This window comes from Pan paniscus, chromosome 13 (genome assembly GCF_029289425.2).
Source record: "Pan paniscus chromosome 13, NHGRI_mPanPan1-v2.0_pri, whole genome shotgun sequence".
Taxonomy (NCBI): Eukaryota; Metazoa; Chordata; class Mammalia; order Primates; family Hominidae; genus Pan; species Pan paniscus.
Genome location: NC_073262.2, coordinates 67,293,959 through 67,320,543, shown reverse-complemented (window position 1 = coordinate 67,320,543; position 26,585 = coordinate 67,293,959). Strand labels below are relative to the sequence as shown.

Sequence of the window (26,585 nt, the reverse complement as noted above, 5' to 3'; positions counted from 1 at the left end):
AATGGAATACTTTAAAGTAATCCCCTCACTCCAGGAACTAGTGCTCAGCTGGCAAACTAATAGCCGTCACTCGGGCACTAGAATTAGGAGAAGGAAAAAGAGTAAATATATATACAGACTCTAGGTATGCTTACCTAGTCCTCCATGCCCATGCAGCAATATGGAGAGAAAGGGGATTCTTAATTTCGAGGGAACACCTGTCAAACATCAGGAAGCCATTAGGAGATTATTATTGGCTGTACAGAAACCTAAAGAGGTGGCAGTCTTACACTGCTGGGGTCATCAGAAAGGAAGGGAAAGGGAAATAGAAGGGAACTGTCAAGCAGATATTGAAGCCAAAAGAGCCACAAGGCAGGACCCTCCATTAGAAATGCTTATAGAAGGACCCCTAGTATGGGGTAATCCCCTCCAGGAAACCAAGCCCCAATGCTCAGCAGGAGAAATAGATTGGGGAACCTCATGAGGACATAGTTTTCTCCCCTCAGGATGGCTAGCCACCAAAGAAGGAAAAGTACTTTTGCTTGCAGCTAACCAATGGAAATTACTTAAAACCCTTCACCAAATCTTTCACTGAGGCATTGATAGCACCCATCAGATGGCCAAATTATTATTTACTGGACCAAGCCTTTTCAAAACTATCAGGCAGATAGTCAGGGCCTGTGAAGTGTGCCAAAGAAATAATCCCCTGCACTGCAGGCCATACATTTCAATCCCTATATCTTTAACCTCCTTGTTAAGTTTGTCTCTTCCAGAATCAAAGCTGTAAAACCACAAATCGTTCTTCAAATGGAGCCCCAGATGCAGTCCATGACTAAGATCTACCGTGGACCCCTGGACCGGCCTGCTAGCCCATGCTCTGATGTTAATGACATTGAAGGCACCCCTCCCAAGGAAATCTCAACCGCACCACCCCTACTATGCCCCAGTTCAACAGGAAGCAGTTAGAGCGGTCTTCGGCCAACCTCCCCAAAAGCACTTGGGTTTTCCTGTTGAGAGGGGGGACTGAGAGACAGGACTAGCTGGATTTCCTAGGCCAACTAAGAATCCCTAAGCCTAGCTGGGAAGGTGACCGCTTCCATCTTTAAACACGGGGCTTACAACTTAACTCACACATGACCAATCAGATAGTAAGGAGAGCTCACTAAAATGCTAATTAGGCAACAACAGGAGGTAAAGAAATAGCCAATCACCTGTTGCCTGAGAGCACAGCGGGAGGGACAATGATTGGGATATAAACCCAGGCATTCAAGCCGGGAACAGCAACCCCCTTTGGGTCCCCTCCCTTTGTATGGGAGCTCTGTTTTCACTCTATTTCACTCTATCAAATCTTGCAACTGCAAAAAAAAAAAAAAAAATGGATCATTTGTAAAGACCGTAGCCATATTACCATTGGTAAGAACTCCATGTTGTTGAAACCGTGAATAACCTTCATTCCTTCCATGATGAACATGTGGTTCTTGAGTCCACTGGAATTTTCTGAGAAAGAAGGGTGACCTATGTCTACTGAGTGGGTCACCTTATTCACACTAGAGGCTTTGTGGTGAATATATAACTTTCCAAGAAATATATTCTCGTTCTGGGCTCACTATAAAGGGTCATACCCCTTCAGCATACCCTTTCCCTAAACTTCCTCCACAATGCTCCGAGTTCACTATTTTCAAGTGCCTGGCTGTCTAACCAGTGCCTTAACAGCTGAATTGGTGTAGGTTCCTGTCCTAGTTATTGTTGTTGCATAAAAAATTAACCCACAGCTTTGTGTTTTAAAACAATCACTTTATTCTAATCATGGATTCTGTAGGTAAGGAATTGGCGTGGGAGACAATTTATCTTTGCTCCATGATGTCTGTGACCTCAGTTAGGAAGTCTCGAAGCCGGGGATGACTCAATGACTGTGGGCTGGAAGCATCTGAAAGCTTGTTCATTCACATATCTAGTACCTAAACTGGTCTGACTCAAAGACTAGGACTGGTGACTGGGGCACCTACACGCAGCCTGTCTTGGCAACCACACAGCATGTGACAACTACAGGGTAGTAGGATTTGTTCCAGGTGACCACAGGAAATAATTTAATTAGCTGTTTCACTTTTCCATGCTAGGATGAGGCAGATCTAAATTCCATCCCTAAAATGATTAGGATTTTAAATTCCTTCAGCCTCAACAAGGTCAGATACAAACCCTAGATTCTGCCCATTTCATTGAGGCTCTGTGCTATAACTAGCGACTGGTAACAATTTCTGTTTAAATGAGGGTCTTTTGCTGCACAACAAAAACAGACTCTGGCTTTACTAACCAGAAAAGAACTACACTGGAAGAATATAGGTTGGCTCAGACAGTCCATAGGAAGGCTAAATAACCACGCTCGGGAAATGGGCCTTAGAGAGTGGGAAGAGAAAATGTATCTAAACTTATATCTCAGTAACAGCTTGATAGGACATTGTCACTAGCAGTGCCACCACTAGGTCCTCACCATTGCTGCTGGCATGAACAGCTACCACTACTATGACTACTTGACCTAGTCAAGTTCTACTGCCTCCTCCAGAACAACCTCTAACTATCCCAATATGTCACTTACTACAGATCCAACATTCCTGCATTGAATATCCTGTTGGTTTACTAAGAGACATGCCTATATCTTAGTTCATGGGGTGAGAAGAGAGGTTAAATGTTCTTTCCAGTTCCCTAGAGGGAAGTGGGGTTTTGCCCCACCACATTTACACAACAAAATTCCTCCCAAGTAGAAAAGGGGCTTAGATTATATGTAGACAAAAATAAAGCAAATACCCACTGAACATATTAATCTCATTATTCAATAATTAAAATGATTGAATGGGTGAATTAAGAGTGAATTAGTTCATATAATTGCTTTAACTCTTTTCATTTATAAAATAAGGGTTTGACCTATGATCTCTGATTTTTATTATAACTTTAAATTCTTTTTTAAAAATTATTGTCAGCCGGACATCGTGGCTCATACCTAAAATCCCAGCATTTTGGAAGGCTGAAGTGAGAGGATCACTTGAGACCAGGAGTTCGAGACCAACCTGGGCAACAGGGAGACACTGTTCCTACAATAAATAAATAAATAAATATTTAAAAATTAGCCAGGCATGGTGGTGCATGCCTGCGGTCCTAGCTACTCAGGAGGCTGAGGTGGGAGGATCACTTGAGCTTGGGCTGTCAAGGCTGCAGTGAGCCATTACTGGGCCATTGCACTCCATCCTGGGCAACAGAGCAAGACTCTGTCTTAAAAAAAAGAAAAAAAAATATTGTCAGTATTATTTGCAGAGTCTCATCCACATGGTGGAGCCATATGCCCAGGACTTGGCAGTACCCACTGCACGAATATCATGAAACTCCTAATGAACCAAGTGGGCTAACATTTTGATGTTCCAATGGCTTGTTTTGTGTGTGTGTATAAAACAGGTGTAACTAAAGATTGTTGAACAAAGTTGGTTAAATGTAGTGCTTCTGCATCTAATTTTCCATTGTGTGAGCAGAAATGTGAGAATTTTTTTTTGACATCATCTCATTTTGCTTTCTGAACTACAGCACAGATTGATTGTCTAGAGAGAGTGTATAAACTAGCAGACAGCAAACTCAGGAAACACCTTTCCCAAGGATGTAGGTTCTTGGTACAGAAACCCTTTCATGAGAGACTAGGTTCCAAGGTTTACTATGAGGAAATTTGGGAACTTTCTGTTTAATTCACCTCCTCTGAGTCATTCCTTCAGTAGCCTAGATCTCACCTCTGAGAATGATTCAGCCTTTTTAAGCCAATACAGAATCTTTTAAGCCAATACAGAATCTTTTCTCCCTCCTTTGGGAAAGATTGCAAATATTCTTGGAGCAAAAGGTGATGACACTCCAGAACTGGCTGGCTTTCCTCTTCACAGTGGATCTGTGATGGTTCCCAAGGAAAATACCTACAGGGAATCTCCCTGGCTTCATCTTTTGGCAGCCAATGCCAAACCAAGCTCAAATCTTCAGAGAAGATTTCACTTGCAGTGGCTCTCAGAGTATGTTTTATTATTGAAAAATTGGGAGTAGTAAGAGTACCTGGAGCATATGGTGGTTGTGAAAACTAAGTGAGATGAGTTTTGAACAGTGCAGGGCCTACAGTAAGCACTAGAAATGCATTACATATTACTCTTATTATTTAAAATGATGCTCAAATTCCTTTGTGGGACATTCAGCACCCCTCATGATCTTGACCCTGCTTTCTTGTCTGGCTTTAACTTATCATTCTCCATACCGTTCTTTCCCTGGCACCAGCAAAGCTCTGCTCCACCCTTACTGAACTACTTGTAGTTATCTTGAAACTTTCATCCTTTCTCTTGGCTTAGGGCTTTACACATGCAGCTCTCTTCTTCTGCCTAGAACATCCTATTCTACGTAATTTGTCATATTAAATTCTACTCATTCTTTGAGACCTTGCTTCATAGTTATCATTGCAAAAGCTTTTCTGTTCTCCAAACTTGGGCCTGGTCCTATTTCTTACTAGATGCCCTTTAGTACTGTCTTAGTCCATTCAGGCTGCAATAACAAAACACCATAAACTGGGTGACTAACAAACAACAGCAATTTATTTCTCACAGCTCTGGAGGCTAGGAAGTCCAAGATAAAGGCACTGGCAGGTTCAGTGTCTTGTGAAGGCTTACTTTCTAGTTCATAGATGGTGCCTTGTTGCTAGGGGCGAGGGTACCTCTGGAGCCTCTATTAAAAGGGCACTAATCCCATTCATGGGGGCTCTGTCCTCATGACCTAATCACCTCCCAAAGACTTCACCTTCTAATACCTTGGGTTAGGATTTCAACATATGAATTTCAGACCATAGTAAGTACCCGCTGTTTACCCCTTTGTAAAAGTTCATTGTAAACTACTTGATTCTTTGGCTATCTCCCCGACTTCCCCATAAGATTCTTAGAGGTAGAATTTCCTGATGGTATAGCATATCACAGTGCCTGGTACATAGTGCATATCCCATAAATAAAGGAATAATGAGTAAATAGGCCACTTATGGCATGATAATTATTTCAAAACTGAAACAAAGAAAAGCAAGATATATTGGTGGCAATTATAAAACATCATGTATGTTTTCTGCCCAAAATATTCAAGCATACTTGGAATACATAAATAAAGAATCATTTGGGGTATAAATATGTCTTATTCAAAATGGAAATTTGTAATCATTATGTATCACATATTTAAATGAATGTACTATAAAATATAATTAATGCTACAAGAAAATTATTGCACCAGATAGAGAAAATCAAATTGGTAAATTGATTAATTATATTCCTAATTATTTCTTATGTTTTTGTTTTCCTTTTTGTTTTTCAGTTAGGGCATCTGCCTTAACTTTGGCATAAAGATGTTCACTGATCCTGGCTTACTGGACTTTAATCCAGTACTAATGACTTGAAGCACACTGTGAACTACAAACATATTTTCATTCATCATGGCAGATGCTCTTTGAGACTTGCATTGTGAGGACAGAAGTTCAATTAATGTGTTTCCCATTTGTTCTTCTGACAGATAGAGGCCAAATGACACAATGGGAAGATCTTCAACTAAGTGTCAAGAAAAAAAACTAGTGTTCTGGTGTTCTAGAGTCCTCTTTGCCACTTAAAATAGCCTTGTGACTATAAGTGTGTCATCCATCATCTTGGAGGTTCAGAAATGGAAAGGAAAGACATTTTGTAAGTGGCATAGCATAAATGTCGATAGAATCCTGGCTTTGTCACTCCAACTTAGGTGACCACTAAACCATCTGTTTCCATTTTCTCTTTCACTTATTTAATATACATTTAGTGGTTAGCATAAACTGACACTGTATTAAATAATTAAAAAATGAAATAAATGGTTGTTTTCTAGAGAAATGCAGCATTTAGTGTGAAAGGCAGACATCCAAACCTCACATGATATGGTCAATAAAAGCCTTTCTCAAATTTTTATGTGTATAGGAACCACCTGAGGATCTCCTTAAAATGCAGATTGTAGTTCACTAGGTCTGGAGTGGGACCTGGGATTCCTCATTTCACACAAGCTTTCAGGCTATGGATACTGCTGATCAGTGAATCACAGTTTGAGAAGTGAGTGTAATAAAATATAAACAGAGATATGCTATCGGAGCACAGAAGAAAAGAAACTAACTGAACTATGTAGCATCCAAAGAGGAAGTGAGATGGAGTTGAAGGATGAGTAACAAAAGATGCAAAGGAAGGCATTTAAATGTCTTTGAGTAGAGGCACTATTTTATATAGAACACAGAGGTATGAATTGCCATGGTGTGAGTGTAGAAAAATAATCCCACACTGGGGAGTCATGTACAGGGAGACCAGTTTCCAGGAAGAGCAACAGTTCACTTAGGAGGTAATGAAGGCCTGAATTACTTTAATGTGTTCATGTGATTATTCATAGCTGGGTTTTCTAAAAGGTGTAGTGGAGAGGGCCTAATGAAGGGGAAAACAGGGAGGATAAAAAGAAAAAGGAAATACATTTCTCCCAATATATTTGTAAGGTAAAAAGTGACAAGGCCATGGCCAGGTTCAGTGGCTCATGTGTGTAATCCCAGTGCTTTGGGAGGCTGAGATAGGAGGATCACTTAAGGCCGGGAGTTCAAGATCAGCCCAGGCAACATAGCAAGACCCTATCTCTACATAAAATTAGCCGAGTGTGGTGCCACGTGTCTGTAGACCTGACTACTTGGGAGACTGAGGCAGAAGGATCACTGGAGCCCAGGAGTTCAAGGTTACAATGAGCTAAGACCATGCCACTGCACTCCAGCCTGAGTAACAACAGAGCAAGACCCTGTCTCAAAAAAAAAAGAACGAAAGAAAGAAAGAAAAACAAAAACAAAAAAGAAAAAGCAAATGACAGAACCAAATCGCTGATCATAAGTGGCTGAGGGTAAAAGGGAAGAGAGACAGGAAAATGTATTGCTCTGGTGACTGGTAATGTTGTTTTTACTCAAGATAATGGTTATACTAGGAGAAACAGTTTCTGATTTGTTGGAGGAGGTAAAAAGTGAAGACAAAATGAATTTGAACATTGAAAATTTAATGACTGAGGGACATATTTCCAGGGCCACTCTAGGTTTAAAGATCTATTATTGCTTCCCTATTATTAAGTAAATTTTCTTTGAATGCTGCATAGAGTGGCTACTTCATATTTTATAATAAATTTAAACAACAATTTTGAAAAAAATTAACATTTTAGCATCATTTCATGAGTCCTTTGAGTGACTTCATTTTCTCATTTGTAAATTCTTTGTGTATTCCTTAAAGTTGGGTGTTATGACTTTTAATAGTACTAGGAATAATGCCAGCAAGATGGCAGAGGAAGGTGCCTAGACCTTGCTCCCCAACAGAAACACTGACTTAACAACAATACACAGCTCAAAAAGCCTTTATGACAATGGTAGAATTCAGTTAGAAAGTTGAAGTACACCAGGCAAACACAAAGTCAAGAATAGCCCCATTGAAATGGGAGGGAGAAGCAAGCTCCTCCTAAGCTGTTACAGTTCATAATCTGAATGAAAAGCCCCAATGTACAGCTTCTCCCTTGGGGGAAAGAAGAAGATTGGAATGTATGTCCAAGTTTCAGCTTTTGGGGTGGGAGGAGGGCACTGCCTGAGAGATTGGTTTCTATCTCTCCTAACTTGGAGCATTAACAGGGAACCGGGATGCTTTGGATGCCTGAGAACAAAATGCAGCTCAGTGAATTGTGGCAGCACCAGAGAAACTGCAGTACTACAGACAGACATCAGAGAGAGCAAGAGATGACAAGTTCCTGAAAAATAACCTGGCAAACCTCTCACTATAAAATTACATGCACAAGTTCAGGGAAGATACATTCCCATAAAAGGCTTGTGAGGCCACTAGAATCTCTATGCAGGCTGATTTATGAAGGTCTTCCCCGTACAAAACCAGTGCACAAAGATTGGGAGAAGTGGCTGTGTTTTAAATGCAAAAATCACAACAAAATGTAAGGCATACAAAGAAATAAGAAAACATGGCCATTTCAAAAGAATAAAGCCAATTTCCCAAAACCAATCCTAAAGAAACAACAAGATCTGTGAAAGTAGCTAACAAAGAATTTAAAATAATCATCTTAAAGAAGCTCAATGTGCTTTTAGAGAAGACAGAAAACTAAACAAAATCAGAAAAATGATGCATGAACAAATTGAGAGTATCATTAAATAGATTTTTTAAAAACCTAGTAAAACAGAACCAAACAAATTCTGGAACTGACAAATAAAATAACTGAATTGAAAAATTCACTAGAACAGATGAAAGTAGACTTGATCAAGCAGAAGAAGGAATCAATGACTTCAAAGACATTGAAATTTCAAAGGTCACATGAAATTATCAAGAGAATAACAACAACAAAAGAACAAAGAAAAGTGTTGAAAGCCTAAGGAACTTATAAGACACCATCAAGCAGAGCAATATATACATTATAAAAGTTTCAGAAGAAGAAGAGAGAGAATGGGGAAGAGAGCTTATCTGAAGAAATAATTCCCAAATCTGAGAAAGAAAATTGTTGTCCAAATTCAAAAAGCTCAAGGAACTATAATGTTGATGAATGTAAAAAGGCCCACACTAAGACACATTATAAAGTCAAAAGACAAAGACAAAAAGAGAGTCTTAAAAGCAGCAAGAGAAAAGTAACTCATCACATACAGGGGAACTTCCATAAGATTATAAGTGGATCTCTCAGCAGGAACACCTGCTTTACAAGAGAAGAAAGATCTCAAATCACCAACCTAAATTTACACCTTAAGTAACTAGAAAAAGAAGCTCTAACTAAACCTACAGTTACCTAAAGGAAAGAAATAATAAAGGGTAGAGCAGAGATTAATAAAATACAGAAGAGAAAAAAGTCAGCAGAACTGAGCTCATTCTTTCAAAAGACCAACAAAATTGACAAACTAATCTTCTCAAACTCTTCAGAAAAATGGAAGTGGGGGAACACTGCCTCTTGATGCAAAATCCCTCAACAAAATACTAGCAAACCAAATCCATAACACATTAGAAGGATTATACATCATGACTAAGTGGAATTTATTCCTGGAACGTGAGGATGGTTCAACATATGAAAATCAATCAATGTTATACACTACATTAACAGAATGATGGGCAAAAACCATGTGATCATCTCAATTGATGCAGAAAAGGCATTTTGCAAAACTCCAAAAACTTTCATCATAAAAACACTCAACACAAAAGGAAAATAAAAAGGGAATGACATCCACATAATAAAGGCCATATGTGAAAAGCCTACAGCCAACATCATGCCAATGGTGAAAAACTGAAAACTTTTCCTCTAAGATCAGAAGCAGGGCAAGAATACCCACTCTTGTCACTTCCCTTCAACATAGCACTGGAATACCTAGCCAGAGCAATCAGACAGGAAAAAGATATAAACAGAATCCAAACACAAAAGGACTAAATACAATTATCTATGTTTACAGATGGCATGATATCTTATGTAGAACACCCTAATGATCCTATAAGAAAACCTGTTGGAACTAATAAACATATTCAGCAAAGTTGAAGAATACAAAATCAACATGCAAAAATCAGTTGCATTTCTATATATTAACAGTAAGCAACCTGAAAACAATTTAAGAGAAAATATGATTTTCAATAGTATCAAAAAGAATACTTAGGAATAGGCTGAAGCCAAGAGGCAAAAATCTTGTACACTGAAAACTATAAAACGTTGCTGAAAGAAATCAACAAAGACACAAACAAATGGAAATGCATCATGTTTGTGGATTTCAAAACAATATTGTTAAAATATCTACCCTACCCAGATCAATCAATGAATTCAACGCAATCACTGTCAAAATCCTAATGGCATATTTTTTGTAGAAATAGAAAAAAAGAATCCTAAAATTCATATGGAATCTCAAAGGACAATGATGAAATGATCTTCTACAAAGGCACCAAGGCTATATAAGAGAGAAAAGACAGTCTCTTCAGTGAATGATGTTGGGAAAACCGTGTATCTATATCCAAAAGAATGAAATTCAACCCCTACCTTATGCCATATACAAAACTTAAAATGGATTAAAGACCTAAATGTAAGATCTGAAACTATAAAACTCCTAAAAGAAAACACAGGAAAAAATCTTCATGGCATCGGATTTGGCAATGATTTCTTGGATTTGACACTGAAAGCACAAGCAACAATAGCAAAAACAGACAAATCGGACTAATGTAACTTGAAAACTTCTGCACAGCAAATAAAACAATCAACAGAGTGAAAAGGTAACTTATGAAATAGGAGAAAATATTTGCCAACTATATATCTTATAAGGGGTAAATATCCAGAATGCATAAAAAACTACTAAAACTCAACAAGAAAAAGAAAAGCAACCCAATTTAAAAAATGGGCAAAAGACTTGAATAGATATTTCTCCAAAGACGATGTAGAAATAGCCAACAAGCCTATGAGAAGATGCTAAACATCAGTAATCATTAGGGAAATGCAAATCAAATCCACAGTAAGATATCACCTCACACCAGTTAAGATGGCCACTGTCAAAATAATCAGAAAATAACAAGTGTTGGTGAGGCCATGGAGAAACTAGAACACTTGTACACTATTGGTGAGAATGTAAACAGTACAGAGATTTCTCAAAAAATTAAAAATAGAATTATCACATGACCCAGCAATCCCACTTCTAGGTACATACACAAAAGTATTGAAAACAGGAACTCAGAAACATATTTGTGTACTGACATTCATTGCAGCATTATTCACAATAGCCAAGAAGTGGAAGCAACATTAATGTCTGCCAAAAGATGAATGGATTTTAAAAAAACATATTCAGTGTATTAATCCATTTTCATGCTGCTGATAAAGACATACCAAAAACTGGACAGAAAAAGAGGTTTAATGGACTTACAGTTCCACATGGCTGGGGAGGCCTCACAAATATGGTGGAAGGCAAGGAGGAGCAAGTCACATCTTACATGAATTGTGGCAGGCAAAGAGAGAGCTTGTGCAGGGAAACTCTCCTTTTTAGAACCATCAGATCTCATGAGACTTACTCTCTATCACAAGAACAGCACGGAAAAGACCTACCCCATGATTCAATTATCTCCCACCGGTTCCCTCCCACAACACGTGGGAACTATAGAAGCTACAAGATAAGATTTGTGTGGGGACACAGATCCAAACCATATCATTAAGCCTGAAGAAAGAAGGAATAACCCTGTTGAGATATACAACATGGAGGACATTATGTTGACTGAAATAAGCTAGTCATGAAAAGACAAATGCCATATGATCCCACTTATATGAAGTATCTAAAACAGTCAAACTTTTAGAAACAGATAATAGGATGGTGATTGCCAGGGACTAGAGGGAGGGAGAAATAGAGTTATTGTTTAATGGGCATAAGGTTGCAGTTTTGTAAGATGAAAAGAGTTCTGGAGATGGATGATGGTGATATTTGTACAACATTCTGAATGTACTTAGTACCACTGAACTGCACACTTAAAAATGGTTATAATCGTAAATTTTCTACTATGTTTTGACCACATTAAAATGATTTTGAATACAGTATCTTCTAATCTTGCCTGTGGTGGTTCATATAATACAATTGATTTTCTATCTCTTCTTCTTAATTATTGCTAACATCATTTAAGCTGCTTTTGTACAAAAGTGATTATTGACCATATCTTCTCTTTTCACAGTACCTTTTCATTTCTCATGAGTTCTATTTGATTATATTCCAGACTCTTTAAATAAATTATTCTGAAATGATTTGTCATAAATAAATTATTTTTGGTAGTGAATAATATTGGAAGTCTAAAAGAAGTACTATATGGTAAAATGAATTTAGTAAACTTTTGTCTCTATTTGTAGAGCTGATTTCCTTTATATAATGGGAGTTTCAAAATCATGAATCCCCAGGGCCAGAGAGGTAATACAGTGTAGTGAAGCAGGCTGGGCATAAGAATTCTGGCATTAGCATTTTAATACTACCGTTGAAACTTAGCCTTGGTGCTAGGAAGATATGGGGGTTCAGTAGGAAGTGTGGCAAACTGGAGAGCATAGGGCCCAGGTAAAGGGGTAGCTATTCATAGTTCCAGGGGATTGATGCTATGTGGGAATGCACATCCTCTCAAGATCTTCTGATTTTTACAGAGAAGTAAAGATTTGCATTTTCATTTGAAATCTACTGATCTTACCTATATCGGGGCAAATATTTTAAAAATACTCTTCACAGTTGTTATGGGTTGAATGTCTTCCCTAAAAAGGTATATTGAAGACTTAACCCCAATACCTGCGAATGTGACCTTATTTTGAAATAAGGTCTTTGCAGATGTAATCAAGATACATTGAGGTCATTAGGGTGGGCCTTAATACAATATGACTGGTGCCATTATAAGAAGAAGAAAAGAGAAAAATACATACGAGAATGCCATGTGAAGACTGAAGCAGAGATTGAACAGAAGCATCTACAAGCCAAGGACCACCAAGGACTCTCAGCATCATCAGAAGCCAGAGGCGAGGTATGAAACAGATTCTCCCTCAAATTCCTCAAAGGAACCAACCTTGCCAACAACTTGATTCAAACGTCTAGCCCCCAGAACTGTGAGACAAAACATTTCTATTGTTTTTCTAAGTACCCAATTTGTAGAACTTTGTTATCGCAGTCCTGTGAAACTAATGCCATAGTAAGTAAACATACCTGTGAGTTTTATATGTTGTTTGCCACCATATCATATTAATAATCTTATTATGGATTTTTTAAAACCCAAGAATTTTTAAAAGTACATGTTTGTGGCTATGCCTCTTTGGAATATAGCAAGGTACTTTGTGTCATTATCAACATCTCCACCATCTTCTGATCTCTTACTCCAAGAGATGACCAGAAAGGTAAGTATTTGAGTTTATTACCTCAATAAACATTAAGGACTTACCAGGTACCAGTTACTGGACTAGGCACAAGAGGTAAAACTGAAAAAGAAAATCCCTTTTTCCTCAAGAAAGTTACTGTTATAAAATCAGTTCTAATACAGTAACTGTGATGATGATGGGGTAGCACAGATTGCTATAAGACAAAGGAGGAGCTCCTAACACCAACAAGAGGCTCGGAAAGTGATCACGGGGTGAACTGATAGCTTATTTGTCCTACAACTACTATACACCGGAACTAAATTCAAACCCAAACCTCGTTCTACCTTACCTCTCCTTTGGTTTTTTTCATCTGCAAAATGAGGATAACATTACTCCTTAAAGCTCTGTGGTGATTAAAAGAAATAGGAAGCACATTGTCTCAATGTCTGATCATGGTAGACCTTACTTGTGCCCACTCAAATCTGGCCTTCCTCCCTGTCCTGGATACATGGAAGACATTTCCCAGATGGAAATAGAAGAATACACTTCCCAGAATCCTGCTTGCAGTTAGGGGGAGGCTTGTGACCAGTCCTGGCCAAAGTGTGAAAGCACAGAAGGGCCAGCATGTGATTTTTCACACTCTTGTCCCCTTGCAGGGACCGAGGAGACCATGTGTTCTAGATGGTAGAGCTGCAGATGATGACATTTGTGTCATCTAGGATCCCCCAGCAACTATGTGGAATAGAACCTCTGCCAAAGGGGTCCTTTCCACATGATAAAAACAAAGCCTTGTTTTGTTAAGCCACTAGGATTTGAGAGTAAATTTTTCACAGCAATTTATCTTAATCTATCCTAATTAATATACCGGTCCATAAAACATGCTCTGCAAATGTCAGTTTTCTTCTTTCTTTTGACAATAATTTAGAAATAACCATTAAGTTTTTAAAAAGTATTAAAAGTTAGGCTGTGTATTACCCAGCTGCATACAATATTCTTATTCCAGGTTCTGAGACAAACCAAAAGCTGCTATAATAGTTGAGAAAGCAACTGTGTCCTAAGATGAGCTGAAATAAAAAATCCATTCATTGTCATAAAAAGTCACATCTCATTAAAATCATTTCTCTCATTCCTCCAGACCAAATTATTTAAGTTTTAAAATAGCAGAAGAACATTGAAAAAACATATCAATGCTAAAAATTTCAGCTTCAGGTTTCAGTCACTATTCTTAACATACCTTCAAAGGGTTTTGAAGACTTCCAGGAAGGGGTTATTCAACAAAAAGAAGTCTTTTATTTTCTCTACAAAATGGGACATAGGAAAAAAGAGATGAGAGTAAATATAATACCAACTTTTCTGCTCAAACAAATCTAAAAACTTTTGCCTAATATTCCACATCTTGATGATATGTTCTGATTTGCTAACCAGCCTCATTTCTCACTTTTTCCCAACATAGACTTCATTTTAACCAAGTCTTCTCAAAGTCCACAAACGAGCCATATTCATTCCTTCTTTATGTCTTTACCCATTTGCCTGAAATGCCCTTCTCTCTTACTTGGAGAATGAGCTCTGCGTCTGCTTCCTGTGGTGGTATTTTGTCCTCCGGGATTCAATATTTTTGTATGCCTAGCAATTTTGTCTCTTTTCTGGACTATAACTCTCCAAGAACAGAAATGATTTTTTTTTTTTTTACACTTTACCTCCTTATCCTCAAAGCTCTGGCATAGTACTGAACACACCACCAGCAGTAAGTAAATTCCTCTTGGTTGGCTGGTCTGTGAGTGTGTGTGGAGAAGGATGGGTAATGAAGTGTGAGCAGGGAGAGTGGAAAATTGAAGTGGTTTTAGCAGAAAGTCTAGCAGCTGAAGAATCAGTCTCTGGAGGCAGGGGGGGACTTAAAAATTGTCTTCCACAGTTTTGTTTTTTAGTTGAGTATTACCAATTAGTGACCATTTAACAATAGGCTTACCACAACTGCTCCATAGAGAATGAAAGTATGCAGTGAGGCACTTCAGAAACTTTCCTGCTTGGAAGTAGCTCTGTGTGGCTGTAGAAAGAGGCCGTAGGAATGTTACTACTGTTCATATTTTAAATATCAAGTACTATATTCTCTACTATTGCCTCCACTTTTGAGAAAAACATGCATGATCACTGGGTACAATGTATGTATTGTATCATTTCACCCAAACTGTCACCCAAGTTCTGGATGTAGCACAAAGAGGTTTTATGTAACAATGTTTCAGTCTGTTAATAATGTGATGCATACTCATGTGAAGTGCATTGATACCAGTAAGTATAAAGATTTAAGATGTGTAGGTAGATTTTTCTCAGCTTCCTGATTGTACAACAATATATTGTACCCTGTCAAAATTGCTATTTTCAAATATATTATGTTAAAATAGGTGCTGAATTAGATTTGATGTTCTGAAAATGAAAGGTCATATGCTCGAGTCAGGGCCATGAACTGAACTTGAGCGGAAGTAGAAGGAGTGGAAGTAGAGGAGGAAAGGATTGGGAGGGAGATGTTCAGTTGAGCATAGTTACTCATTGGATAAGCATTTCTTGAATGCCAGGTGCTGTTCTAGGCACCGAGGAGCTCCAAGGATCCAAGATAGACTTGCTCTCCACAACCATAGAGCATACATTCAATTTGGGGAGATAGGCAATATGCAGATGAATAAATGTTCATGATGGCTTCAGGCAGCAGTGAATTCTATGAAGAAAATAAAACAGGGTGATATACCAGTGAGGGAAGGGTTGTGGAGGAAAAACTCTATGGGGAAGTAACATGTATCAAAGGCCTAAGTGACACAAAGGAGATAGCTTTTCCTCAATGTGGGGAAAGAATGTCCCTGCAAAGGCCTATAGGCTCCAGTGAGCTTAGTATGTTTGTATTTGAGGAGCAGGAGGAAGGCCAGCATGACGAAGGCAAAATGAGGGGGCAGATGAGACAGGATAGAATGGCATGGGGCCAGGCTGTAGGCCATGGCAAGGAGCTTGGGTTTTAATTCTGTTGAAGATTGGAGCACTGACGTCCTGTTTTATTGATTCTGGCAGGACCTGTGTACAGTCTGCCTCCGTGTCCACCTGTTCCTACCTGGTGGCTTCAGGTGCATGTTTTCTCCCTTTTCCTGTCCTGGCTGCTGTTTTGAGGAAACCACCATCTTTCAAACAGGAAGGCTTCATGTCTTTGAGGGATTATTTGGAGAAAACACATATTCTGTGACTCATTAGCCCTTTCTCAAAGTACACCTGGTCCTCATGTGTGGCTATTTTTGTAACAAACAGAATACTAGTTATGAAACAAACCTAAATGTGAGGATGGGTAAAATGGAGTGCCCTTTAGAAGCTCCATGTCGTCTCTTGCGGTGTTGGTCCCAGGGCCAACATATTCATATGGCTCAGTAGACACAGCACTTTGGGCCTACAATACTTTTAGGGGTACATAAAGTGACTTAATTATTTTAATAATAAAAAAGTAACTTTTAATTAAATAATATATTCACCTTTATACCAAAGCATTCATAAAATATAATTTAAATATTTTTATGGAGGAAGGGACTGAGGAAGCAAAAGGACCCATAGGGAAGTCATGATACCACCCATGTTACTGCTTATATAATAAGAGACATTAACATACTGTGTACTCTTCAATAGAATTATTATTCTGAAAGAAATACATTTTATTTTGCTTGTTTTAGCTTATTAAATTAATGGACACAACTATTTGAATAATAGACTACTGTACCATTGTATTATACATGGTATGACATATGCATAGTGTTAAAGCAAACTAAGTATGGCCTGAGAAGGACTCTGTACTTCTATATTTGAGTCCTTTTGGATGAACTGCAACCTAACTTAATAGGTAGACAAGACTGAAAGCCTAACTTAGAAGTATGTGCTTCTAACAATAGACGAGTCTTGGCCAATCCCAGCAGCCATACTTCAACCACTTATACCCTGCTGAGTGTTCAAACTGTGTTCAAATAACGCAAAATGACAGCCTGTAACAATTGAGCTGTTTCTGTACCTCACTTTCAATTCCTGTACGTCACTTTACTTTTTTTGTCTATAAATCTGTTCTGACCACAAGGCACCCCTGGAGTCCCTCTGAATCTGGTATGTTTCTGGAGGCTGCCCGATTTGCAAATTGTTCATTGCTCAATTAAACTCTTTTAAATTTAATTCAGCTGAAGTTTTTATTTTAACAATAATTATAGATATATAAGCAGAATATTTTAAAGACTAGATTAAAAGGGGAAAATAATGTTTATATAATTTTCAAGTTAATGATATATAAAATCTTTGCTCTTAATAAAATTATTATTTTTTTAGTGAAAGTTATATAATTGCATATGCTGAAATTGTGTGAAAGTCTTACTTTAATATTTTGTAACCTAAGAGTTTAGTTCAGCTTCTTAAACTTGGCTGAAAATTATACTTCACAAAGATCTGTATTTCTAATAGAAAGAGTACAGGAAAGGTGGCACTTAAAAAATCATGATACTAATTTTTCGATCCTATCTAAAAATTATGCAAATGTTTTGTTGAAATTCATCAGCGTGGTGTCTTCTTAAATACTTGTTTTTGACACCTAATCAAAGTTGTTGAACTGTTACATTTTTAGCAATGAGTTCATGACCCACTGAAATTCTTTATTTAGAAAATTTGTAAACAGGTATAAAATGTGACCAAGTTTTTTGTTGCTGGTTTGGGTTTTGTTTTTAGTGAGGAGGTCTTGCTAAGTTTCCCAGGCTGGACTCAAACTCCTGGGACTAAGCGGTCCTCCCACCTCAGCCTCCTGAGGTATTGGGACTACAGGCACCCGTTAGTGTGCTTGGCTTAAGAATTTTTCTTTTGTTTGTGTCTTTTTAATTAAGAAGCAATTATTAGAGTACTTATAGGTGACATATTTACAGCTGCTGCTAAAATGAAGCAAAATCACATAACAATAGAAATATTTCTAAAGACTCATTTTCAAAATGCTTTTTCCTTTTGTGAGTTTCTTTCAAAAAGACAGTTGATGAATCACTCATTGATAAAATACCAATTTTATCTTGATGGAATCAATTTTAAACTGTCTTTAAAAAGTATCTACCAGGTAGCATTCTACGGAGGCCTATCTGTAATTGCAGCAAAGTTCAGCAAATTTGGAGCACTTAACTAATTTGCAATGTAAACTCAATTTTTTATTTCAACAACCACTTCAAGTACTTTGGGAAGATAACCAGTAGAACACAACAATTTCGTGGTCATTGTCTTCCTCATTACAAAGTATTTAAACTTTACAATACTGAAAATAATAAGGTTTAAAAGTGACTTAATGGGACAGGGAAATCACAATCCATAGCAAAACAGTGAAAGGGAACCCAAGAGTGTTAAGAGTAATTCTCAAACAGCATCGACTCTTATAATATGCCCTGGGTATAACTTAAACACTTGGTATGAACTGAACTTTGCTAATATACAGAGGGTGTGAAGGTGCCAGTGTAAATATCTATATTAATGATAAGTAAAGCTTAATTTCTTTTCTATTTTTTAGGCAAGAAATACTTATAAATTGGAGGCTTGATACTTTCATCTTGCACTATAACAAATTATTTTATTTTAGAGGCCACTCTATTAAATTGCTATTGTTTCCAATCTTTTTAAACTTTATATTATGTTTGCCTTCTCCTAACATAATATTTACTATGACATGGATTGCTTTTCTTATTTTTGCCAACCAATGTGCTTTAATGACAACAAATAAACATGGAGATTACAGACACCTTCCAAATATTCTACACATTTATGCAGATTATTTTCAGGGTTTCTCATATCAATTGAAATTAATAATAAAAGTTAGTTAAAAATTTGTTTCTGTAAAAGAACAAAACCATGTTCTTTGTGGCAACATGGATGCAGCTGGAGGCCACTGTTCTAAGTGAATTAACTCAGGAAAGGAAAACAAACATGGTATGTTCTCATTTATAAGTGGGAGCTAAACATTAGGTACTCATGGACATAAATATGGCAACAATAGACACCGGTAACTACTACAGTGGGGAGGGAGGCAGGAGAGCAAGGGTCGAAAAACTAACTGTTGTGTGCTATGCTCAGTAGCTGGGTGACAAGATCAATCATACCCCAAACCTCAGCATTATACGATGTACACACGTAACAAACCTGCACATGTACCCGCTGATTCTTTTTTTTTTTTTTTTTTGAGACGGAGTCTTGCTCTGTCGCCCAGGCTGGAGTGCAGTGGCGCGATCTCGGCTCACTGCAAGCTCCGCCTCCCTGGTTCACGCCATTCTCCTGCCTCAGCCTCCGGAGTAGCTGGGACTACAGGAGCCCGCCACCACGCCGGCTAATTTTTTTTGTACTTTTAGTAGAGACGGGGTTTCACCGTGTTAGCCAGGATGGTCTCGATCTCCTGACCTCATGATCCGCCCGCCTCGGCCTCCCAAAGTGCTGAGATTACAGGCGTGAGCCACCGCGCCCGGCCATGTACCCCGATTCTAAAATAAAGGTTGAGTGTGGCGTGGTGGCTCATGCCTGTAATTCCAGCACATTGAGAGGCTGAGGTGGGCGGATCACTTAAGATCAGGAGTTCAAAACCAACCCAGCCAACATAGTGAAACCCCTTCTCTATTAAAAATAACAAAAAATAAGCCCAGCGTGGTGTCATGTGCCTGTAATCCCAGCTACTTGGGAGGTTGAGGCACGGCAATCACTTGAACCTGGGAGACAGAGGTTGCAGTGAGCCGAGATCACGCCACTACACTCCAGCCTGGGAGACAGAGCAAGACTCTGTCTCAAAATAACAATAATAATAATAATAATAATAATAAATAAAATAAAGGTTGAAATTGTAAAAAAGGAAAAAATTATTTCTGTAATTAAGAAGAAATTTTACAAAGCCTCTCTTTACTAAACATACCTAGATTAGCAGAAAATATTCAGAGAGCTATGAAATCACATGATCTCATAAAGACTGGGCAAGCAAATTTAGATCTTCAGCAATGAAGTTATTTTATTCACTTACCTTTTGTTTTCTTTTTACAAAAGTCTCATATACTGAAACAACAAAAATATGCCGAATGCTTATCAACCAAAAATATCCAAAGATAGCAGAATTTTTTGTGTGTTTAGCATTATGAAAGGATGGAGAAGCAAATGTTACTTATATTAAATTGGAATTTTAAAAGTAAAATGATATTATCTAACTTATTAAAAATTGAAAACCAGAGGGCAATGAAGGATTAGTATTTCAAAGACAAAATATTAGAAAACTAAAAGAGCACCTTAATCGTTGAGATAAAGTTATACAATTAATTGACTTTATTTTCAGTTCAAAGTGTTCTATAACTTCAGTTGCTGATAGTTCAATTCACATTTGAAGCAAGTCTGAAAGTTAACTTAGAATGGTATTCCTAAATGTTTTCTAGTCACGATTTCCTAGAAACCCATTGTCCGTCAGTATTGCCTAGACTTTACCATCCTACTTTTATTCAAAAAGGAGGCAGGGGGAAGGCTGGAAAAATAAACCAGGTTTGAAGTAACATTTTACAAAGGTTTAAAACCTTTGTAAAAAAAAGGTTTTAAAAGTCAATGGTCACAAAAAAATTATATTCGGCTCATCAAATTTACCTTAGCCTAATCCATATTTACCAACTTAGTTCCTCCTAGCTATTTTCATCATCTTCTGTCATTAACTAAGACAGTAGTCCTCAGTCTTGAAAGTAGCAGAAATAACCCCTTGAGGGAAGTAATAGCCACCTACCTCTCCAACCCCGCCTTCTCTGTCTACTTTGAGGCTTCTTCTTCCTCCTTCTGCCCCTTGAATGTTCCTGCCTGAGGTTTGTTCAAGTCTTTACTTTTCATACCCTTGCCTCTGACAATCTCATTTGCTCTATGATTTCAATTATTGTCTCTCTGCAGAAAAATCCCCAACAGATGACTCTAGAGGAGACTTTTCAAACTACAGGCAGGCATTCCAACTTCCTGCTGTCCATCTACATATGGATATACTACAAGCAATGCCAATGTAATGTATACAAAACCAAAAGCATGATTGACCTACATTCTCAATTTAACTCCTCCATTTCTGTTAATGCTCCATTCCCTACCTACCTTGGCCTTGAAGCTCAGGGCTTCTTTGAATTGTCCCTCTCCTTTCCCACTGTCCTACCCTTACTATCATCACATGCACTATTTTCAATAGCTTCTTAAATCGTCTCTTTACTTCCAATTAAGGAACATGTCAACTTGAATCATCACTCTAAAGCATGGCTTTAATCATGTTTCATATGTTCTTTGAAAACCTGTGTTTGCTTCTGATTATCTATAGAAGAATGTTAAAATTGCTCCATCTGGCATTCAAGAATTTAAAGATCTGTCAAACTTTTTGGGGGTCATCCTCCATCCAGTTGGTTACTTATAGCTTATATACTCAAGTTGAACTTTATTACTTAATATTTTCCTAATATAGCATGCAATCTCTTGCTCCTTCATATTTTGCTGATATTGTGTATCCTGTTTGTAGGCTGAAGTACTACACAACCTTAAAAACCCAGTTCAAATTATATCTTTTCCAAGAAGCTTGAACTCCCAGGTTCAAGCTCTAGCTAGCTGTAATCTCTATTCTGATGAGCACCATGATGTAATGGAAAGGGCATGGGCTTTGAAATTATATACAGCTAGGTTTCAAAGTCATTCTATTATTTTTTTTATAATAGAAAAGATATTTAATTAATTTAAATCTTGCTTTTTCCATCTATAGAATGGGTATAATACAACTTACCAAGAAGTTCAAAGGAACTTCTTGTGTGATGTGATTGATATCACCAGGAGAGTCAGTAGAGTGACTTCTAAGAAGCCTGAGAAAGGAGAATTTTCTTTCATTCAGATACATCAGATGTCTACTATGGATCAGGCACTTTAAAATAAAGAATAATGAGTGAGCTAAACACAGTCCCTGCCTGCTTCAAGCTAATAGCCTTAGAATATAAATTCACCTGGCTGGGCGCAGTGGCTCACGCCTATAATCCCAGCACTTTGGGGGGCCGAGGCGGGTGGATCACGAGGTCAGGAGATCGAGACCATCCTGGCTAACACGGTGAAACCCCGTCTCTACTAAAAATACAAAAAAAATTTGCCGGTCGTGGTGGCGGGTGCCTGTGGTCCCAGCTACTCGGGAGGCTGAGGCAGGAGAATGGCGTGAACCCAGGAGGCGGAGCTTGCAGTGAGCTGAGATCGCGCCACTGCACTCCAGCCTGGGCAACAGAGCAAGACTCCGTCTCAAAAAAAAAAAAAAAAAAAAAAAAAAGAATATAAATTCACCCGAGCCCAGGGTCTACTCTACTTTGCAGACTCAGGAACTTGACCTAATTTTTATTTTTATTTATTTATTTATTTATTTTGAGACTGAGTCTCACTTTCTTGCCCATGTTGGAGTGCAGTGGTGCAATCTCGGCTCACTGCGACCTCTGCCTCCTGGGTTCAAGCGATTCTCCTGCCTCAGCCTCCCGAGTAGCCGGGAATACAGGCATGTACCACCACGCTTGGTTAATTTTTTTATTTTTAGTAGAGAAAGGGTTTCGCCATGTTGGCCTGGCTGGTCTCAAACTTCTGACTTCAAGAGACCCACCCACTTTGGCCTCCCAAAATGCTGGGATTATAGGCGTGAACCACCATGCCTGGCCTTGGCCTAGAAATGATTGGATTAATGGATGTGACTCTTGCACATGATATCCTTGAGACTAATATTTGAAACCAGAATAACAACGTATTTCCTTCCTTCCTTCCTTCCTTCCTTTTTTCTTTTCTTTTCTTTTTTTTCTTTTCTTTCTTTTCTCTGAGACAGGGTCTTGCTCTGTCACCCAGGCTGGAGTTCAGTGGCACAATCATGGCTCACTGCAGCCTTGACCTCCCAGTCTCAAGCAATCCTCCCACCTCTCAGTCTTCTGAGTAGCTGGGACTACAGGTGCACACCACCATACCCAGCTAATTTTTGTATTTTTTGTAGAGACGTGGTTTCACCATGTTGCCCAGGCTGGTCTCAAACTCCTGGGCTCAAGCAATCTTCCTGCCTCAGCCTCCCTAAGTGCTGGGATTACAAGCGTGAGCCACTGTGCCTGGTCCAACAATGTCTTATTTATCCTGAAAATGCAACGGTCAAACAAAATGGTCCCCCAACATTGGTCTACCCACATAGCCATATAAAATCAGAACTAGAAGGGGAACAAATTCAAATATTGGATAGACTTGGGCTACGATAGCCAGACAGATAATTTCCAAAGCAGGAGGGTAGACTTTCTTTCTTAATACATGTTTGTAGATATGTGGCATCTAGAATATCCAGCCCAAGAGAGGCCCTGGAGTGATCCCTCTCCTATTTTCCTTCATTTTCTGAAGAACTTGCAGAAGAGGTTTCCACATGTTCCTATAAATCTTAAAGGCAGGGATGGAAATGTTTGCTACAGATCGCTGCACAAGGTGTTACCTCATGGTGAGGCTGGGAGTGTTTGCAGAGAGGAAGAGCTGGAACTTTGAACTAAATTTTGAGCAGGGCCTAGGAATCATCATGTGGCAAGATAAATCACTGGATAAGTGGGAATGAACTCGACTGAGTATCTGCCATTAGGCAACGTAGCAAATCAGAGTCAAAGACTAGATTTCAGTGTCCAGCCAAAAGAAGTGTCATTATATCCACACTGATTTTTAAGTTGCGGATTGTTATGTGTTTGTTAATATATGACTTAAGTTTCTTAAAGGCTGAGACAAGATTTTCTAATAGAATGTCATACCCCATAGACAACAGACTCTGAATTGATGCATAAGAAATGAATGAATGATCCATTTAATCCTTAAAGAGCATACAAATTATCTAGGCATCCTTTGTACATTGAGTAAGCCCCCTTATGAGAGAGATATTTGGGGGTTGGAAGGGGACATGTGAAATGCAGGCCTTAGATGGCATGAGACTTAAATAGTACCAGGTTGGCATCAGAAGGGAGGTTGAAATTTTATCTCTAACTTCCTCCTATCCCTTTGATATTCAAGTGTCCAATAAGAGAGAAATCTCTAAGACATATTGCCTCGGCATGAGTCAAAGGGAAACTATAGAGTCAAAATAATCTTACCAAAATAGTGTTTCTCTGGCTTTGTCCACACTCACTGTGCAGGTTATTTATCCCCTCACAAAACTGTAGAGTGTACAGTAAACATAGTAAGTTGTTAACTGTTATTTTTATATGTCCATCTATGCATCACTAAGTTTGTTCCAAAAAGGATTTGAGGTGGCTTGCACAAATACAGCAAGATAACAATAAAAATAATAGATGCAAATAAAATATATAGAAGGAAGTCAAGGTCAATGCTGAGAATAAGAAAAGAAAATAAACTAAAGCCAAGGGTATTATTCACCCACAGAACACAGGATTTAGGGATCTGTGTACTTGCTATAAATGGGGTACAAAACCACAATACTGAGCTTTCTTATATAAGCACTTGATCTTTGCTGGTATATTCTAATTCCTTGGGAAATCCAAGTTCCTTACAACATGAAAGCCAAAAAAGAATCTGTAGGGAAGGGATATATTAGCATTTCTTTAGTTATACCATCCTATTTCCTTAGGTATAACACTTAAAAACTGTTACCAGAGATTTTCAATTCCTATAGCATGTTCTTTAAAGGAATTTCCATTTCTATTTTATCTTGCCACAATCCCAATCCTTTTACTTCTTTTTATCTTTTTAAAATCGAATTCTGCTGCTTCTCTAACACATTCATTCAAGGCTAGTCCTTGGATTTACTAGCACTGCTGTTGTAAATAAGAGATAACTAATTTGTTTATATTTCTAAATAAAATCAATGAGATTGGAACTACATCCAGCTACCGAGTGTAATAGAAAGTGATTGAGTGATAAAATTTTAATATAACATCTCTCAGGAACTAAGAGAATAAACAAAAAATCAGTAGGAATAAGGAATTTAAACAGCATGGTTAACACATTTGTCTTAATTGACCTACACATACATAAGTGAAGAAATTTGAGAAAACCTCTTCTTCTATATCATACATAGAATATTATTAAAAATTGACCATAGTCTGGGCCATAAAGTAAGTTTCAAGAAATATCAAAGGACTGAAATCACATAAAGTATAGTCTGTGATAATAAGGTAGTTAAATTAAATATTTTAAAGAATCAAAATCGACAGCTAGGAGAATATTGCAATGGAAAGTATAAAATACTTTGAACTGAATACTAATACAAATCAATACACTAAAACTTCAAGGATACAGTTAAAAATCATACCTGGAGGGAAATGAATGTCTTTAAATGTAAATATTAGAAAATAAGGAAAGCTAAACATCAATAAGCTATAAGCATCCATGTAAAATATTTAGAATATCAACAAAAAATAATCACAAATAAAACCAGAAAAAGAAGGAGGGAAATAAGAAAGAAAAAGATAGAGGTTGGGAGCAGTGGCTCACGCTTATAATCCCAGCACTTTGGGAGGCTGAGGTGGGTGGATTGCCTGAGGTCAGGAGTTCAAGACCAGCCTGGCCAACATGGTGAAACCCCATCTCTATTAAAAGTACAAAAAATTAACTGGGCATGATGGTAGGTGCCTGTAATCCCAGCTACTGGGGAGGCTGAAGCAGGAGAATTGCTTGAACCAGAGAGGCAGAAGTTGCAGTGAGCTGAAATCATGCCACTGCACTCCAGCCTGGGTGACAGAGTGAGACTCCATCTCAAAAAAAAAAAAAAAAGTATAGAAATTAACAAAATAAAACACAAATGAAAAATAAGGTTATTCTTGAAAAGCTTGAAAACTTGATAAACTCTGGTGAATATAATCAAGAAAAAAGGAGAGAAAGCACTAATATCCAATGTCAGGAATGGGCGTAGGGAAGCACAGTAAATCCTTCAGATATTAAAAAGTTTAAAATTTAGATGAAAGAGATACATTCCTAGAAAATACTACTTATCAAAATTGACAGTAGAAAAAATCAAATTTACAAGAAAAAAACAACCCCATCAAAAAATGGGCAAAGGATATGAACAGACACTTCTCAAAAGAAGACATTTATGCAGCCAAAAGACATATGAAAAAATGCTCATCAACATTGGCCATCAGAGAAATGCAAATCAAAACCACAATGAGATACCATCTCACACCAGTTAGAATGGCGATCATTAAAAAGTCAGGAAACAACAGGTGCTGGAGAGGATGTGGAGAAATAGGAACACTTTCACACTGTTGGTGGGACCGTAAACTAGTTCAACCATTGTGGAAGTCAGTGTGGCGATTCCTCAGGGATCTAGAACTAGAAATACCATTTGACACAGCAATCCTGTCACTGGGTATATACCCAAAGGATTATAAATCACGCTGCTATAAATACACATGCACATGTACGTTTATTGAGGCACTATTTACAATAGCAAAGACTTGGAATGAAGCCAAATATCCAACAATGATAGACTGGATTAAGAAAATGTGGCACATATACACCATGGAATACTATGCAGCCATAAAAAATGATGAGCTCATGTCCTTTGTAGGGACATGGATGAAGGTGGAAACCATCATTCTCAGCAAACTATCACAAGGACAAAAAACCAAACACCGCATGTTCTCACTCATAGGTGGGAATTGAACAATGAGAACACATGGACACAGGAAGGGGAACATCACACACTGGGGCCTGTTGTAGGGTGACGG

At 38.0% G+C, this 26,585-nt stretch overlaps 1 protein-coding gene across 7 annotated transcripts in view; it reads left to right on the top strand.

Moving 5' to 3' along the window:
• COBLL1 (cordon-bleu WH2 repeat protein like 1) overlaps positions 1 to 11,580 on the top strand; it is a 193,748-nt gene extending 182,168 nt beyond the window's left edge. For 4 of the 7 annotated variants that reach the window (XM_063595412.1, XM_057301426.2, XM_063595420.1 and 1 more), the window contains one exon: positions 739 to 11,580. The gene's annotated coding sequence lies outside the window, so the exon portion shown is untranslated. The remainder of the gene's footprint in view (positions 1 to 738) is intronic. The other 3 variants (XM_063595413.1, XM_055108680.2, XM_063595414.1) reach the window with 2 other exon arrangements.
• Positions 11,581 to 26,585: the final 15,005 nt, after the last annotated feature.